This window comes from Mytilus edulis, chromosome 13, assembly GCF_963676685.1.
Source record: "Mytilus edulis chromosome 13, xbMytEdul2.2, whole genome shotgun sequence".
Lineage (NCBI taxonomy): Eukaryota > Metazoa > Mollusca > Bivalvia > Mytilida > Mytilidae > Mytilus > Mytilus edulis.
The window spans coordinates 64,419,272-64,437,207 of record NC_092356.1 but is presented as its reverse complement, the minus strand read 5'-3'; the positions used below and the strand labels follow the sequence as shown (position 1 = coordinate 64,437,207).

The 17,936-nt window shown below is 30.6% G+C and overlaps 1 protein-coding gene across 1 annotated transcript in view; it reads left to right on the top strand.

Moving 5' to 3' along the window:
• The window catches only part of LOC139499927 (beta-1,3-galactosyltransferase 1-like), an 85,384-nt gene that overhangs the window by 18,515 nt on the left and 48,933 nt on the right, over positions 1–17,936 (top strand). The window lies entirely within an intron of this gene.

Here is a 17,936-nt window from a genome sequence, read left to right as displayed (position 1 = left end):
AAAATACATGATTTACGAATGGAAATATATTCCCATTGTGGCAAAGCACATGGTTTATTGTTTTCAGATTTTTAATGCATTTAGCTATTTCTTCTATGGAAATGTAAACTTTAATTTCATCGTTATTAGAATATTGAATTCGAGGAAATCAAATAATTAACCAATTAATGTTTGGATTTTGTTACAGAAACTTGTTATAAACAGGTAGTCTGAATATTAATGTTTTCATAACAGATGCAAACTTTAGTTTTGTGTTTCTATTTTAGTTTTCTCCAGATCGTTTGAATAATTATGCAGCAAATTTACAATGTCTAGACTTTGGACATGAGGTATAAATGCGATGGAACGTCATTTGTTTTGTTTTTTAAGTACAGAATTTTGATGGTTGGTCCTTCATTTCGATGACCATTAAAGTGAAAAAATAAAGAAAATTTATTGCATGACAATATTATTTCAACTGAATTTCTTGAATTAATCAAAGCAATTAATATATTTTACTTATTTTCTATGAAACTTTAACAATAAAAAAGTAAAAAGCAAACTTAAAATAAAACCGAACTCGTAGGAATTTCTAAAAGTAGATTCTTTGTTTTTGTCCAAAATAAAATTTGATAAAGCGAAGCATATATTGACATTTCTGAAATACAGATTAAAAAAATACTATCTCCTTACAAACCAGTGATCCTTTGTGCTCTAAAAACTCCTTTGTGGTCCTTTCTGCTACATTGTGTTTTTTTCTGCTCAAAGTAGGTACTTTGTGGTGTATGAGACACAAACAAAAAACATGCTGTCATAGTGTATTGGAATGTTGAAAAATAAGTCATATGGTTTGAGATTCATCATCTATGACCTTGAAATTTTAGTCTAGGTTAAAGGTCAAGTTTTGGAACCGATCGCAATTGATAAATGTTTTCCCTATTTTGAAATAAATGTTTTTCGAAACCATATCTTTTTAGAAGTATAAAATCATTCTATTGAGACTGGGGTGAAATATTCTAAACTGGTGATAGATGTACATAGTGGTGATTGATATTCAGAGTGGTGATTGATATACAGAGTGGTGATAGATATACAAAATGGTGATAGATATTCAAGGAAGTGACAAATATACAAAGTGTGGTGATATATATACAAACGAGCGATAGATATAGTGGAGATAGAGATACAGAGTGGTGGTAGATATAAAAACGTAGTGGTAGATATACAGAGTAGTGATAGATATACAAAGTGGTGATAGATATACAGAGTGCTGGTAGATATACAGAGTGTTGGTAGATATAGACTGATGTTTTTCTATAGTTGAACAACGGGATTTCAACGAAATTTCGGTAAAAATGGCTTCTTGGCAGCTTTAGGTGGAATCTATTGGTGAAAAGACAACTCGGACCAGTTTGAAACACTTGTCAGACCAGTGACTATTCGTGGTTTTTACGTTTAATTTAATTTTTGTTTGTTTTGTCTAGATTTGTTTTCTTCTCAGTTTTCCCTAATCTACCATCTTAGCTAGCTGTGACAACTTGTCAGTTTGATGAATTTCATTAAGTTTTGTTACTATAAATTGAGAGATAACGAGATCAATTAGAAATATAAAACAACAAATATCTTCCAATGCAATGAAAATATAAAGCATATATATATTCGTCTTTACATTTACGGGCCCGTGTTGTAATAAATTATTCTAGAAATCTTTCAAGATGGTTCAAATGCCTTTTAACATCATGCGCCAAATTGTAATTTTCAACTATCGTTAGCGTCAACTTGATTAAATTTATATTGTGGTTTGTCAAATTATCCTTATTTGTCAGAGGTGTCAATTATTTAAACGTTACCGTTATAATAATTGGAAAACATATATCATGATTCGTCAAAATCAGTTGATTTTTTTATATCGTCATCAATGAACCATATGTTTCTTTGTGGAGTTTTTGTGGACTTTTATTTCTATTTTCGTTGTTTTAATTCTGACCACGATGGGGTCTTTTTTCTTGACTCATGGGTTCTAAATGCCCCTTTTCATCGTTTTCTTTTAAAAGAAAATAAAAGTATCTTGAGTTGTTTTAAACATGATATACATTTTAAATTAAATCAAGCATTCATAGTATAGATCCCCAAGAATTTCGTTTAAATATTCTTAAAACATTTTTTGTTGTCTTTTAAAGCACGCAGATGTCTGTGAACCCAATTTTAGATTTATTGCAAATCAAAGCAATAAAGTTGTTTTTTAAAGTACACGGATGTATGTGAACCCATGCAATTCAAGATTTATTGCAAGTCAGACAATTTTTTTAAACTATGATTTTTTTTACATTATAAATTAGTAATATGTTATCACCTGAAATTATATTACTTCATTCTTGACTTAAATGCTCTTTGCTTGTATAGATATTTGAATGCACAAGAATATTAAGTGGATCCGAATCTTAGTCAAATACATAACAAATCATTTATAACGATATATTTTCATATTACATGAGGAATAAATTATAAGCTGATATTTACTACGTCAAAAACACGTGACAAATAGTAGAAAAATACTTTGAAAATCGAAATATACACAGTAAAATTCATCCTTTTAAGGAGAAATCAAAATTTTCGGTGCCGACATTTGCCGACAACCCTATTGAAAAATATATTTTCTATACCAAAATGGAATTATCTAAATATGTCCCTAAAACTGAATTTAACCTTTCACTACAAGAAAGGAATTGTCTGAAGAATCTAAAACACGATGAAAATATCATCATTCATAAAGCAGATAAAAACAATGTAACAGTCATTCAAAATCTTTCTGACTACCTAGAAGAAGGTGAAAAACAATTGAATGATAACATACATTATGAACAAATCCAAGATATAAATCTTAAAAACACTCAGAAAAAGGTATATGAAATAATCTACAAAATGAAAGAAGATAACTGTATTGATGAAATATCTTTCAAATACATTAAAAATGAACAAAATTATATAAAAACACCTTTTGCATACTTCCTCCCTAAAATTCACAAACTAGACCGTGAAGTTTTCCAAACATTGAAAACGAGAACAATCAAATAAAAACTATAAATGTCCCTGGTAGACCAATAATATCACAGTGTAATGGACCACTTGAAAGGTTAGGGAGATACTTAGATTATTTCTTGCTTCCCTTAGTGAAAACACAAAAAACATACATATCTGATACAGGTGACTTAATCAGAAATATTGAAAACTGTACATTTGATAATAATGTACTACTTGTTACATATGATATAACATCACTATATACCAATCTCAGATTTGAAGAAATCACAGAAGCATTACAAAAAGCGCTTGATGAACATGACAAAATTGAATATTCTATAACAAAACCTACCAACAATTTTTTGATTGAAATAACAAAACTCATCCTTTCCAATAATGAATTTACCTTTCATGGAAAGTCATATCGCCAAATCATTGGAGCATCAATGGGAGCAACAGCTTCCCCTGAAATATGTGACATTGCTATTTACAATCACATAAACTCAATCCTTAAAAACTCTCCAATCTCTGAAAAAATAATTTTTCATAAAAGAATGAGAGATGATGGACTTCTAATGGTGAAAGCAAAAGAGTCTGAAATTGACTTTATGTTTGAAAATGCAAATAAACAACATGACCTGCTAAAGTTCACTTACGAGTGCAATAAACAGTCCATAAAATTTCTAGACCAAGAAATCTTCAAGGGCAAACGCTTCAAAAATACTGTTGTTTTAGACCTGAAATGTTTTACAAAGAAAACTGAAAAATTCCAATATCTTCATAAAAACTCAAACCATCCCATCTCAAACTTTAAATCTTTTATTAAAGGCGAAGGCATTCGCATACTTAGAAACACCAACAATGAAAGTGAATTTCAAACCAGAAAAAATCTTTTTATTGAAAAACTGTTAATAAGAGGATATAAACGGAAATTGGTAGAACAAATTCTATCAAAAATCAAATTCCAAGACAGGCAAATTAAATTAAAGAAAAAGAACAAAGTTGAAAATAAATACAATGTATCATTCATTACAAATTATCATCCTCAAGCAGAAAAACTTCAAAAAGTATTCAGGAAATACTGGCATCTTATTAAAACGGATTCTACAATAGGTGCTAAATTCCATAAAAACCTATCAATAGGTTTCAAAAGAAACAGAAACATTGGTGAATTAGTTAAACGAACTATAAAATAATTTATCTAAACCTCACAGTTTCTACTAAACATTTAACTGTGCGGAACTAATTAATGACCATCATGTAAACAACACATGTAAAATGATATTCTTCTGAGGACAAATTCGTACTCTGAAACGCTCAATTAATTAATTCAACATTGGTTGAAAAAGTTAAGAAAAACAAAAAACAAATCAAAAAGTGGAATTATTAAAAACACAATTCAGAAACGTTTTAAAATATTTAGAATTAAAAAAAAAAAAAAAAAAAAAAAAAATTAATTAAAGTAAAATAGTAACAAAAATCAAAAATAAACAAATCAAAACAAAAACAATAGGGGTAGTCTCTGATGAAGGTTTCCCTGGAATAAAAACATTTCCGAAATAACCCGAAACATTGCGTACATAGCACAGTATCAATGTAAGGCCAGAGATATGATTCGCACCTAAATGGGTGGATATTGGATCAATTTCTATGAAATAACGACACGTGCCCAGTGCATAATTAACCATTAAACAAACGCTGTTAAAACGGGTTTTAATCCCTATTTAAAGGACGCCACAATTTGCAATAACAAGTTCTATATTTGTTAACGTTCTCAAATTAAATTGATTGAATGGAATTCTAAAATTTCTCTAATGCCTTTAATATTATTACAAACAAAACGTAACGTTTATTTGACATTTTTTGCAACTGTTATCTTTATTTTTGAGCTAAGAAAATCTTTCTAGTTTGATAAACTAGTATGTGTTGATTACCTTTACTAATTACTAAAGACCAAATGACCTAATTAAGGATTTGTAAAGACCTAATCAACACGATAATTGGTATTGAATATCATCATCGGTTATGCATGACATATCCTAAACAACGGCGCGTGCTAATAAAAAAATCAATAACTTCTTATATATATATTCAATTGATTATATTGAAACAAAAATAATAATATAAAAATATAAATCATTTATCGAATAAGAAATATAAAATAAAAACCAATGTCGAACCAACATACAAATCTTTTAAAAATATTATCGATCAGGCAATGTTGTTTAAGAATACATCCATGTCTCTCGCCACTTGATTTTACAAAGATTGGACCATTGGTTTTGTTTTTGCACTAGACATTTAGGGGACTTTTACAGCTGCTTTCTTTTCGATGTGAAGTACAGGCATTTTTCTCTAAATGAAAAAATGCCTGTACTTAGTCAGAATTATTGTTATTCATTCATTTGATATGTTTGATCCTTTGATTTTGCCATTTGCTTAGATACTTTTCGTTAGAATTTTCCTCGGGGATCGGTATTTTTGTTATTTTACCTTTCCATATCGTATATATTACGAGTCTAAATTAAAAACTACGTTCAAACCTATGATTGCGTTGGATAAAAACCGCAATTTTTATACGTGTGCATGTAAAACAAATTTCGTTGTAGAAGGGTCTAAAAACAGCACAAACAACATTTTCCAAAAGACCAAAAAAGTGAAAAAGTATATTTAAACAAAACGCATTTGACTAACAACTGATGTTCTTTAACCCTGCTGACTGCCATTGGCGATTGCCAAATAAAATTGATCACAAGATGTAATAAAATGGATCTAAAAATAAATGTAATACTAAACAGGAAAACAAATTTAACTTGTGGCCTTGATGTTATGCCACAAACATACGGTGTCAATATTTATTTAGTACACCAGATCCGGATTTCGACAATAAATGTCTCTTCAGTGATGTTAGGGATCGAAACGGTATTTGGAAGGCCATATAAAAAGTACCGTTATTTTTAGAAAAAGTACCCTCATTTTTAGATAAGACTCTTAAATTTGAAGAGTCAAAAAAGGATGAACGGATCATATAAACCGATGAGAACTTTACACTAACATCAAATAATTACATGGGTGAAAAAGACGTCAAATTCAAATATGAATATCGCCTAAAAAAAAAAAAAAATATGAAATTTTATGTTCTGACTGAAATGCAGGGTTGCCCAACAAAATCCATTACTGATGCATTTGTATTTCATGTACATACGAATTTGCTCCCTCTAGAATGACCAATTCAATGGATTGATTGATTGTTTTGTGTTCAGGACAAGTAGTCCGATAGATAAGTTCAACTAGATATTTTGATACCTTCCATTTCATAGCCTTGTCTTAGCAGCAAATAGATATAGGAAGATGTAGTGTGAGTGCCAATGAGACAACTCTCCATCCAAATTCATTCATGTAATTTAATTCTAAATTCATGTTATTGCTCCGTGTGCAGTCAAATCAAACCAAAACGCATACTTTGCTTCATTACCTTCCTTATGTTAGTGTTGCTTAGCCTTTAGTTTTCTATGTTCTTTCTTGCGTACTATTTTATGTCTTTTTGTCTTTTTATTTCCAATTTCTGAAGTTGACTTTCCCTCTGTTATCTTTCGTCCCTCTTTATTTTAACAATTGTTAGAAATTCTAAAACCTGTCACGTTTGAACTTGCAATTTTGAATTCAATAACATAAAATGTTTAGGATATCATTCTTCTTAGCTAGTTGAACTAAAAATGTAACAATTAAAAGAAACATTACAACTTTGTTAACATGTTGCCTAGCTTAGCTTATACTGTTTTTCCCTATTTATTATAAAGCTCTCAAGCATTATAAGAATGACATTTATTATCGAAATTTGCATCATTTTACAACAGGTACTTCATATACTGTATCTGTAACTTTTATAAGAGACACCTGATTTTTTTTAATTAATTATTTGCATCTTATAGAATTCGATTTCTATTAAAAAAAAACTGCGTTTTGTTTGATTTGACTGCACACAAAAAAACGGAACAAAAGATATGCAATGTCTTTTTTGCGATATCTATTTTTAAGTCACATAATTTTTTTTTAAGAAAACCCAATATCAAAGCAGAATAGAAAGTTACTTTTGAAATATTGATACGTATTCTGTCTCCTTCAGAGTATTTTGCATGAAAGAGAGGAAACATCAATTCACAATTTATGTTTGGCAAAAGACAATTAAAATTTCTAGCAGGTAATGTTACCTTTTATTGACATAGGTGTCACAAAATATATAATATAGAGAAAGATCAATTTAAAAACATCTTAAACGACCAGCAAGTAAGGATCTAAAAGAAGTGGTTCTGAATGGTGAGTATATCAAAAAACATTATCAATACTTTATGTTGAAACTAGTTGAGAAATAAGAAATAGAAAATATGGCGATTAAAAAACAGTGAAACTTTTTGCTATTTCAGTGATATCAGAATAATTGACGCATTTAAGCAGAATTAGAAGGCCTCTCTGAAACTTTTCTATTCAAAATATTAACCTCAAATGCAGCAAATGAATTTCTTACTGAAATAAAACATTTTGATTAAAAAAAAGTTGTTTGATTTCATTTTATTTACGGATTGGTAAAGACCAAGAACTAATTTGAACTTGAAAGGCTTATGTGGTTCCGACAGTATGTTTCATGATCCGTTTACCAATTATAATTCATAATACAGGAGAAACAAAACGAACAAATTCGAAGCATATAAAAAATGAAGCTCATCCGCTATACCAATGATAAGAGTCTTCCATAATGTCCTTAATCCTTAGCATATATCTTTCTGGAATTGCTACAACTAGGTTTTTATGACCAAGCAAATGTCCCCATGACTTCAGTCTTGCAATGTTTTGGTTTTTTTAACATTTCACGATTATTTTTTTTTGGACAACCTCATTATCCTTTATTCAAAATGCTGCATTTGAGATGTAATTGTTTTCAAAATGGTTGAAAGAACGTCACGAACTCATATGTTGGTGACTTATTATCCTCTATTCTAAATGCTGCATCTAAGATGTTAAACTATTAAGTTTATAAAGTGACGGGTATGAAATAACAACCTTAAGTGAACGTCTGTCGTCGTCCATCTTCGTCGTAAATAAAAAAAAATGTCCCACTTTCAACACAAGTCTTCGATATCGTCCGTATGGACTAGTTACTTGACTGTTAAATATTTACAGTATATGCAAATACACATTTGATGGTATATTATAATATGTGTTACGGTTCAATCAGCTTTCAAAATGTTGTTGTCTCTTTGACTGAAGTAACACCCTAAAAAGATAAAAACTTTGATTTTATACGTTTTAATGTAAATTCCAAAACACAAATAGGTATTCCAATGTTTATGAGTAACCAGTTCTTAAACGTTTTATTCATATTTATCAAGTCTTTCTGTTCTGGTATTCAATTATTGAGAGAACTGTACAGACTGATCTATATTGTAAATTAGAATATTAGCAACCCAGTACCCAGTAGAAAGTATTGTAATAAATATATTTATATTGTTTGGTTGGAATTTGCGTTTTGCGTTTTACGGAAACAGATTTATACAGTACTTTACCAACTGTGTGTTTCATTTGTGTTCGCACTTACATGGAGATATGTGATTCGTCCATTTGAGAAATAATGTCAATATCATATCTGTGGACATGACAAAAATTCTTTTCATTATGAATGCAAATCGGCCTCTGAAAATATATTACACTGAACAAATAAAATACTGAAGTATTGTGTTCTTAGTTGTGACATGTGGTATATTGTTCATTTTACAATCCTGTTTTTCCCAGTGTATCAGATTTAAACAAATACAATTGTATAATACACGAAAAATAAGACCACTTTATTTTAATTATTTTTATATCTTCAGGTTTCGGTATCTTGTGTTTTCTTGCATGGTTTGAATTTAATTAATAAAATATGTTTACACTAATGTGAAATTTTTGGATAATAAAATAATGCACCATTCATCATTTTTTGGTGGGGTTCGTGTAGCTTATTCTTTAGTTTTCTATGTTGTGTAATATGAACTATTGTTTGTCTGTTTGTCTTTTTTTTTAATTTTTAGCCATGGCGTTGTCAGTTTATTTTCGATTTACGAGTTTCGCTGTCCCTCTGGTATCTTTCGCCTTTTTTGATATTCAACCTTTAACTTTATTTACAAAGTTTTTTATACATGCATTTCATTTGTATTTTAGCTTTCAATATTAGCAAAAGTAATCAATAAATATGAAATCATTATTTAAATTTTGAACTGAAAATTGCAACGGCTAATTTATTCATTTTAAAAAGTTTAAAGTGTCCGATGAATGGTGCGTTATTTTATTTTAAAAAAATCAGATTTAATGTTAACATATTTTATTATTTAATAAAAAGGAGTAGGTCCGGTATGGACCGATTTTGGCCTCAAATTTCAGGTTCATATGACGAAAGATTTTGACCACTTTTTAAACACTTAAGTGACTATTTTATTTTTTATTTGAATTAATTAGTTTATGTGAAAGATTTTAACAGATTTAGTCATTAAAAACGATCTGATTCAAGCTCAAATATGAAAAATCTACCTAATATGCCGAAAAATGTCACATTTCCGATGGTTTTTGGTACAAATGAAAGTGGCCGCATCCGTGTTCATCCTCAACCTTTATATATGTTATGCATTATCATAAAATACCACTTACATTTCAATATTAAGGATGAACACGAATGCGGCCACTTTCGTTTTACACGAAAACCGTCTAAAATTTAACTAAAATGCTAGAATTATGAGGATTTCAGTAATTTAGCATGACTTAATGGTGCTAGTACCGGATATATATGCATTGTATTGTCAAAAACAGCCCATATTTATGTAGCATAAGCATTCTACTGTCCAATAAATAACTAAAGGTTTACATTTTAACAATTTTGTAAAACTGCTATATTTTGGGGCCAAAAAGGGGTCTTACTGAACCTACTCCTTTGTTAAGTTTCTGTTCAAAATGTTCCTCGGTTCTTTATTTACCTGTATACATAAATAACTTACCGCCTTGTTTGAAAAACTGATGAAGAGTACTGAATTGACTGCAAGCGAGATGTCTAAACAGTGACATTTACTGCAACAGTTTATCTGACTATTGACTGAAACATTTGATAGTTTATTCTAATAAGTTTCCATCACATTTTGAAAGAGACTAAACTACATTTAATAGGGGTGATAACAACAATGATTTGTCCGAATTAAACCTATATGTAAGTGCTTCTTCCTAGCACAATGTAATAGTGTGACAGTACTACATATGTTGACAAATACACACACCCAGCAACAAACCTATTCATATTATGACATGGCTGCACGAATGTAATATAATAACTAGATTTACATTAAAAAAAAGTATCTCAATATTGCCCAAACTTAAATAGAACTTAACGTTGCAGACTTTGTTTGTTTTTGTTTCTTTATATTTGTATTTGTTTGTATTTGTTTATATTTGTTTGTTTTTGTTCTAATTAAGATTGTTACACGGTGATGACTGATGTGTCCCTATTTTGACAAATTTACCTATTATGTCTGTTTTGTTCACGCTACGTTTTAAATACTATGAAATTTGATGCGACTGTCAGACAAGTGAGAGGTTAAGCGCTATAAAATCAGGTTCAATCCGTCATTTTCTACATTTGAAACGCCTGTACCAAGTCAGGAATATGACAGATGTTGCCCATTCGTTTGATATGTTTTATCATTTGAATTGGCCAATTTATTAGGGACTTTCCGTTGTGAATTTTCCTCAGAGTTCAGTATTTTTGTGGTTTTACTTTTTTTCATATGATGTCAGGCGTGTTAGGATCAGTATGACCGTATACCTATAAAAGGTTTTTTCCACGGCAAGGTCAATGACGTTTGTTATTTTTTCTGTCCTTTTTATAGTAAACTGAATTGAGCAATTCAACTAATTAAAGTTAGAAATTATCTTAGCATATACTGTTTGTATAATAACAAGGATTAAAAATATATCTTGAGCAAATACTTGAAATTTAGAGATGATAAAAAAGTAATATGAATATTGCAGTTGTTGACTTTTGATATCAGTTGATAACAATGATGACAGTTTTTTTATTAACATTCGGTTAGAATTGTAATGGATTACTTGATATTAGATTCTAAAACCTTGTTTCCTATAATGAATTTTACATTAGGGGTCATATATGTATTGCAATGAAGTTATTTAAAGAAGGTTTCCAAGTTGAAACGTTTTATTCATCATATCTACAATTCGAGATGGTTGAACTTTATGAAATATCTGCTTTACAGATGACGATTTATATGTTCCAATTCCATCGGGTGTAATATGCTGATCAGGATCTGATTATCTTTCTGAGACTCTATTATCAATCAGAATCTGCATATCCTTTTGAAACACCTGTGAACGACAGCTGTTTTTTTATGTTATTTTGGTGGGTTAAGTGTTACTCAGTCAATGATTTGCTTTGTTTACTGTTATTTGGCTTATTAGCATGGCGATGATTGTTTGCATTGAACTTTCGTTCTCTATTTTGCATCTTTCGCCTGGTTGTCGTAGATATGATTATTTGCATTAACATTCAGCATTATTAGATAATTTATCCAATATTTGAAAATCAAAAAACGCATGAATATATCTTTTAAAAGAAAGGCATTTGAAGGTTGAAATATATGGGGTTAAAGTAATACAACCAATATCGAATTCCAAGGTAAACACAAAAGTGGAATTCCATAAATGCAACGAATGGAAAACAAATTTTCTCAACATTATTCTTTACTCATGCATCCGATTTCATGGGACACAATCATAATCAGGAAATTGTGTATATGAAATCTACATTTGGGGAACAAAATTCAATTCGGATGTCTATGATGGGTTTATTTCTTTCGGAAGGTACATATATATATTTCAATGCTCTACTTGTATTCCAGGTGAATGTCAGAGTGAAAACCAGTCTTTATGTTAAAAGTAGTTTGGGAAAAATGGAAAATCGGGAAAAGGGAGATTTTACGATTGATTTTAGTAACGATTTTACTCAGTACTTGTTTTCCCTTGATTTGGTACACAACAAAAGAATCATTTATTCTTTTAAAGAAAACAACATGGTTGATAGATGATGCCGCAGGTGGTTGGACAAATCTTACCATACAGTTTAAAACTTTGACAACTCATTCACGCGTTGACAAAAGTCTTGCTAAAGTTAAACCAATAGAGAAGCCTTATAAATGTGATGGATGCTTTTCAAAACAGTTTAAATTTCTGATAAATAATGAAGATATTTGTAAAACAAGTAACGTTTCTATCAACATACTTATAATGATAACGTCATCTCCGCAAAATAAGTTGAGTCGAAACGCTATAAGAGACACTTGGTTGACATATGCTAAAAAGAACAACGGACACATCAGATATGTATTTCTACTTCGCCAATGACTAAGGAATTAGAGAAGGAAAACTTACAAACAAAGGATATTATTTTGGGAAATTTTAAGGACGCATACAATAATCTAACTTATAAAACATTGATGGGTTATCAGTGGGCAACACAACACTGCAAACGCGCACAGTTCGTTATGAAAACGGATGACGATATCTTCGTTCATATTCCTGGGCTAACTCTAGTCATTAATGAAAACTCCAAAGTATTACAGACTGCAGTTGGCGGAAACTGTAAGCAAAGTGCAAGGCCTATTAGAAATACACGATCTAAATGGTATGCTTCTCTTAAAAGTTATCCACAAAGAACCTATCCGGGGTTTTGTTCTGGTACTGGATACGTCACCAGTTTGAACGTTGTCACAAAAATAGTGAAAATATATGAGCCGCGTCGGATAGAAATCGACCTTATGCAATTCGACGTCAAACTGAGTGACGTTACGATAAAGTTTCACAAGTTTTCATACAGGTAGTTCCTGACGTTATAAAAAAAAAACATTGTGGGGACATTTCTTGTCGGTAATGTACTAGGTACCAATAGAAGCAGAATTGTCACAGTTTATTTGGATAGATTTTTGTTGTAAAACGTTTTCAATTTCAATGAAATTAAATTGTAAAAACTGTTATACATGTTCATAACATGAGAAACAAAATTATGACAAATTAAACTAGTATACTTTAGACGATTCTGTATCTTTTAACTCTGTATTTGTGAAATCCAACATAATATATGCCTTCACATTTTTTTAGTGGGGTTTTATATGAAATTTGTAAAAAAAAAAAAGATATACGGGGAAACCATACAATTTAAATCTGATTAAATCGGGCCTTTAGCTAACGTATTCCATACATATAGGACAAAACTAGTATTTTATTTCTTTCAAGTTTAGAAAAAAAATGCCGATAATCTTTCACGGAAACCACGACGGAAACCGCTTTATCCGGTCCGACATGAACATTTTCAAATTATCTGATAAAAAAAATTCTTCCTGAATCCTGTCCTTTTCTAAATAACATATTTCTCAACCTTAGTGTCAGTTTTGGCTAACAGGAATACATTGTTTTACTAAGGTATATGTATTTCCTAATACGTTCTACATATTGAACTATTTTTACATTCACGGTCTATTTTTACATTTTATACAAAGTGAAAGTAACACCTGTTTTAAAAAAATAATTGTATGCAATTCTTAAGCTTAACTAAACTAAAGTAATATTCTGAAAAACTATTTCTGGTAGTTGAAAACGAAATTTGTGCTGTATTGCAAAACTTCGCTACAGACAGTGAGACACGCTAAAGGGAAAACGGTACTATTTATTCTGCCATAGGCGACAATGTTAACATTTTCTAAATTTACCACTTTTTAAGATAAAAACCTGGATAAAACAGTTACATGTTGTGTTAGTACTTTATTACTCTGTTTTAAAAATTAAAGCCAAATAGTATCATGACCAACTTCCAACGGAGCTTGTTTATGTTATCCATGCCCACCGTCATTTTGCACCAAATTTATGAAATTTTGCAAGTCTTTTCGAATAATTCTCTAGAAAATATTTCAATAGGTTTTAAAATTTATATTGTAAATATACACACTGCAGTTATTCATAGATAAATAAAAAATATATTGTACCCTTACATCCAATCACAGCGCTCCTAATTTGACTTCCTTCACCTGCCTTGGGTACACAAAAGACCAACCTAATGCTGGGAAAATTAAATACTGCCGTTTTCTCTATACTGTGACATAAAGATATAAAGAATTCTTATGACATTATTAATGCAATACTGGGCTACTGTGAAAACCTTGGCTATAATAAATACTTGTATGTCCCCAGTACTTAAAGAAACATACATCATTTTATGTCCCCACCCCTACATGCTGGTTTACCTCATTCTCTACTTCTTTCAGAAAAGCCTTAATAAACAACCTGTATCCAATCATATCTTATCTTATTTAAAAAGATGGATAAATAGTTCCATTTAAACAGATAAAATGGACAGTTCCATTCAATTTGTATTCAATTTATCAAAAATTAACAAGAAATGCATAAATTCAAGATTTTTCATACTAATCTCCATTCCATGCTTTAGTATATGCCATATTGTGGTTTAAAATTTTAGAGCTTGTTATAAAATCTATTATTCTGTCTTGAGATGATGAAAACAAAGATATTAGACACTTTAAACTTTAAATATGCAAACTACTCAGCTGTAAAGTTGCCTTTGTTGCCTGTATTAATCAATGTAAAAAGCTAAATTATGTCCCTTGGGAATATTAATTTCCAACAAAAGTCCTTTCAAACAGTAGGAAATGAAAAAATATTTATGTCTGATATAATAAAAGAAAGAAACTACAAAATAAAGCACTTTTGAAATATTTCCTGCATGCATTATCAAGAATGTGAACAATTCTTTACACAGGAGAGTATAAATTCTATGTAAATTTAGCCTCAAGTGGGCCTCTTTTTTTCTTAGATGAACAATTCTAACACTGAAAATGCTTTCAATGTGACCAAATATTGCCTAATTCCATAAACAGTACAAACTAAACCAGGCAATTTCCCATTTTAATAGATTATGTTTACAGAAATACCCAAGTTATACATTTAGGGAATTAATCAGCAAAAAAGGCAAACATTTCAGTAAAAAATATTTGTCGCGACTTGAATTCTGGTGTTTCTAATTGAAAAAATCATTGCGAAAGGTGAAATCAAATACAAAAGAACTATAATATGGTGCATTTTACACAATATAGTTAATATTGACATCCTAGAATAAAGTTTTATATCATTACCAATCAATTTGACCTATCATGATGACTCAGCACTTTTCTCAACACAGTATTGTTCTCAGTGAAAAATTTTTATTCTTTGTGATAAAAATCAAATGTACTAATCAAAAGCTTCAAAATAGTATAAAAGAATTGAAGTTTGAGTGACTTTGATTTCCCTTGCTATCTTCAGTATAGGGAAAACGGTACTATTTATTCTGCCATAGGCGACAATGTTAACATTTTCTAAATTTACCACTTTTTAAGATAAAAACCTGGATAAAACAGTTACATGTTGTGTTAGTACTTTATTACTCTGTTTTAAAAATTAAAGCCAAATAGTATCATGACCAACTTCCAACGGAGCTTGTTTATGTTATCCATGCCCACCGTCATTTTGCACCAAATTTATGAAATTTTGCAAGTCTTTTCGAATAATTCTCTAGAAAATATTTCAATAGGTTTTAAAATTTATATTGTAAATATACACACTGCAGTTATTCATAGATAAATAAAAAATATATTGTACCCTTACATCCAATCACAGCGCTCCTAATTTGACTTCCTTCACATGCCTTGGGTACACAAAAGACCAACCTAATGCTGGGAAAATTAAATACTACCGTTTTCCCTAAAACAAAATTAAGTCAAGAGTTATTCATATCATTGTACCGTTGCATTTTTAAAAATCTAAAAAGAAACAACAACACAAATATACAATATTAAAAAAAGACCAAGACGTGCTCTAGGTGGATTTTGTACTATGTGCGTGCAATTTATCTGTTCATATCTATTCAGAAATTTAGAAATGTGTTGCGTGTAATTTATGTTCAATGACATTTCTATTGAAAGAAAGAGGGAAACATTTGCATAATACATGTGTACATGTATTTCGAAAACTAATAACTTTCAAAATAAAACATTTTAAACCCCCTTTTTCATATCCCGACAACTTTAAAATTAGTATTCGGGCAATAAATTCCCGATCTATGCATCGGTGGGTCTTACAATTTTGCGTCCGTCCGTCTGCGTGATTATAAAGGTAACACTTTTGAAGGATGTAAGCTGTAAATAATAAACCAAAATTTCATAAAAAAAACCCGTTTATTTTGAAATTTGAACTACTTTAATTTAAATAGATAGTATTTGGGATTTTGATCTACCTGTCACAAATCACTGTTGAACTATTAAATGTATTATGGCAAAAAGCGCAACAACCAGTCGCCGGTATCTGGTTCAATTTGTCTTTAATTCCATTCCTTTTTAATGTTGTGGTAAATTTATACCTTGTAGCAAGAGCAAGAAATATGTACACTCCAAATTATTAGTTCATTCGTTAACTCAGAACAACAATATGTTCAACTAACCGTATTTAACTTGTATTTTTGTCCATCTGATGAGTTAAGCCTTTTTCAACTGATTTTTATAGTTCGTTCTTATGTGTACTGTTATACCACTGCCCCAGGTTAGGGAGAGGGTTGGGATCCCGCTAACATGTTTACCCCGCCACATTATTTATGTATGTGCCTCTCCCAAGTCAGGAGCCTGTAATTCAGGGGTTGTCGTTTGTTTATTTGTTACATATTTTTTTACATAAATAAGGCCGTTAGTTTTCTCGTTTGAATTGTTTTACATTGTCTTATCGGGGCCTTTTAAAGCTCACTATGCGGTTTGGTCTTTGCTCATTGTTGAAGGCTGTATGGTTACCTCTAGTTGTTAATGTCTGTGTCATTTTGGTCTTTTGTGGATAGTTGTCTCATTGGCAATCATACCACATCTTCTTTTTTATATTAAAGAAGTTTGGAATGCATGTGTCCCTCCTATTCAATTTATGAAACCAGAGACGGATCTGTGCAATACGTGCTTTCAGTTGAAGGATGATATTTCCGGATCTATTTCAGAAGACGTTTATGTGACACATGTTTTGGCATGTTGAAAAAGAAATTTAGAAAGTCGAACTGTATCACAACTGGTTAAAATTGTTGACAATTCTGCCAAATGCAATGGGTCAGAAGTTTATAATGGAAATGACGATGACGAACACAGCTTAAAGTGGTACAGATGGGATAATTTCTTCACTGATTATTTCAAACCACTCAGAGGTATAGGAAAATTCCATCACTTCCGATTTACCAGTGACAAAGTAGGAGTCGTATTTGCGAGAGAAACTCTTTGATCAACCGGAGAAAAGACTGGCTTTGCTTAAGGAAAGCACAAACGTACCGGAGTTGCTCAAGACACTTCCAGAAGTTATTCAGCCAGCAGGGCTGACAGAGGAGAGAATGCGTTATCTGTACATTGAAGTGCGTCCTTTTGTCCAGTATAATTTCCGTGACGAATGTTGTCCTCGTGCTTCAGAGGAGTAACATTTCACATGTACTGGTTACAGTCGGATTGAAAACTAGAGAATCGTTTAAGTTTTCATTGTAACAATCTTATAAAATAAATTAAATATTGTATACAAATGCATGTTTTCGTGTCTCTCTCTATAACGACAAAAGGATCGATAAAGAATAAAATTAATGCACGATAACGCTTATTTCACGACGTTGTCGTGAGATTTTGAAGTTAAATATATGTAGCCGTCACAACTTTGAAATAGCGAAACTTTTGAAAGAAGAAAGCTAGAGTAAAACGGTTTTTTGTATTCAAATTGTATGACTATAAGCAAAATTAATATGAACAAAACTCAAATTGAGATTTTGTTTGCATAAGGTCGATTTCTATCCG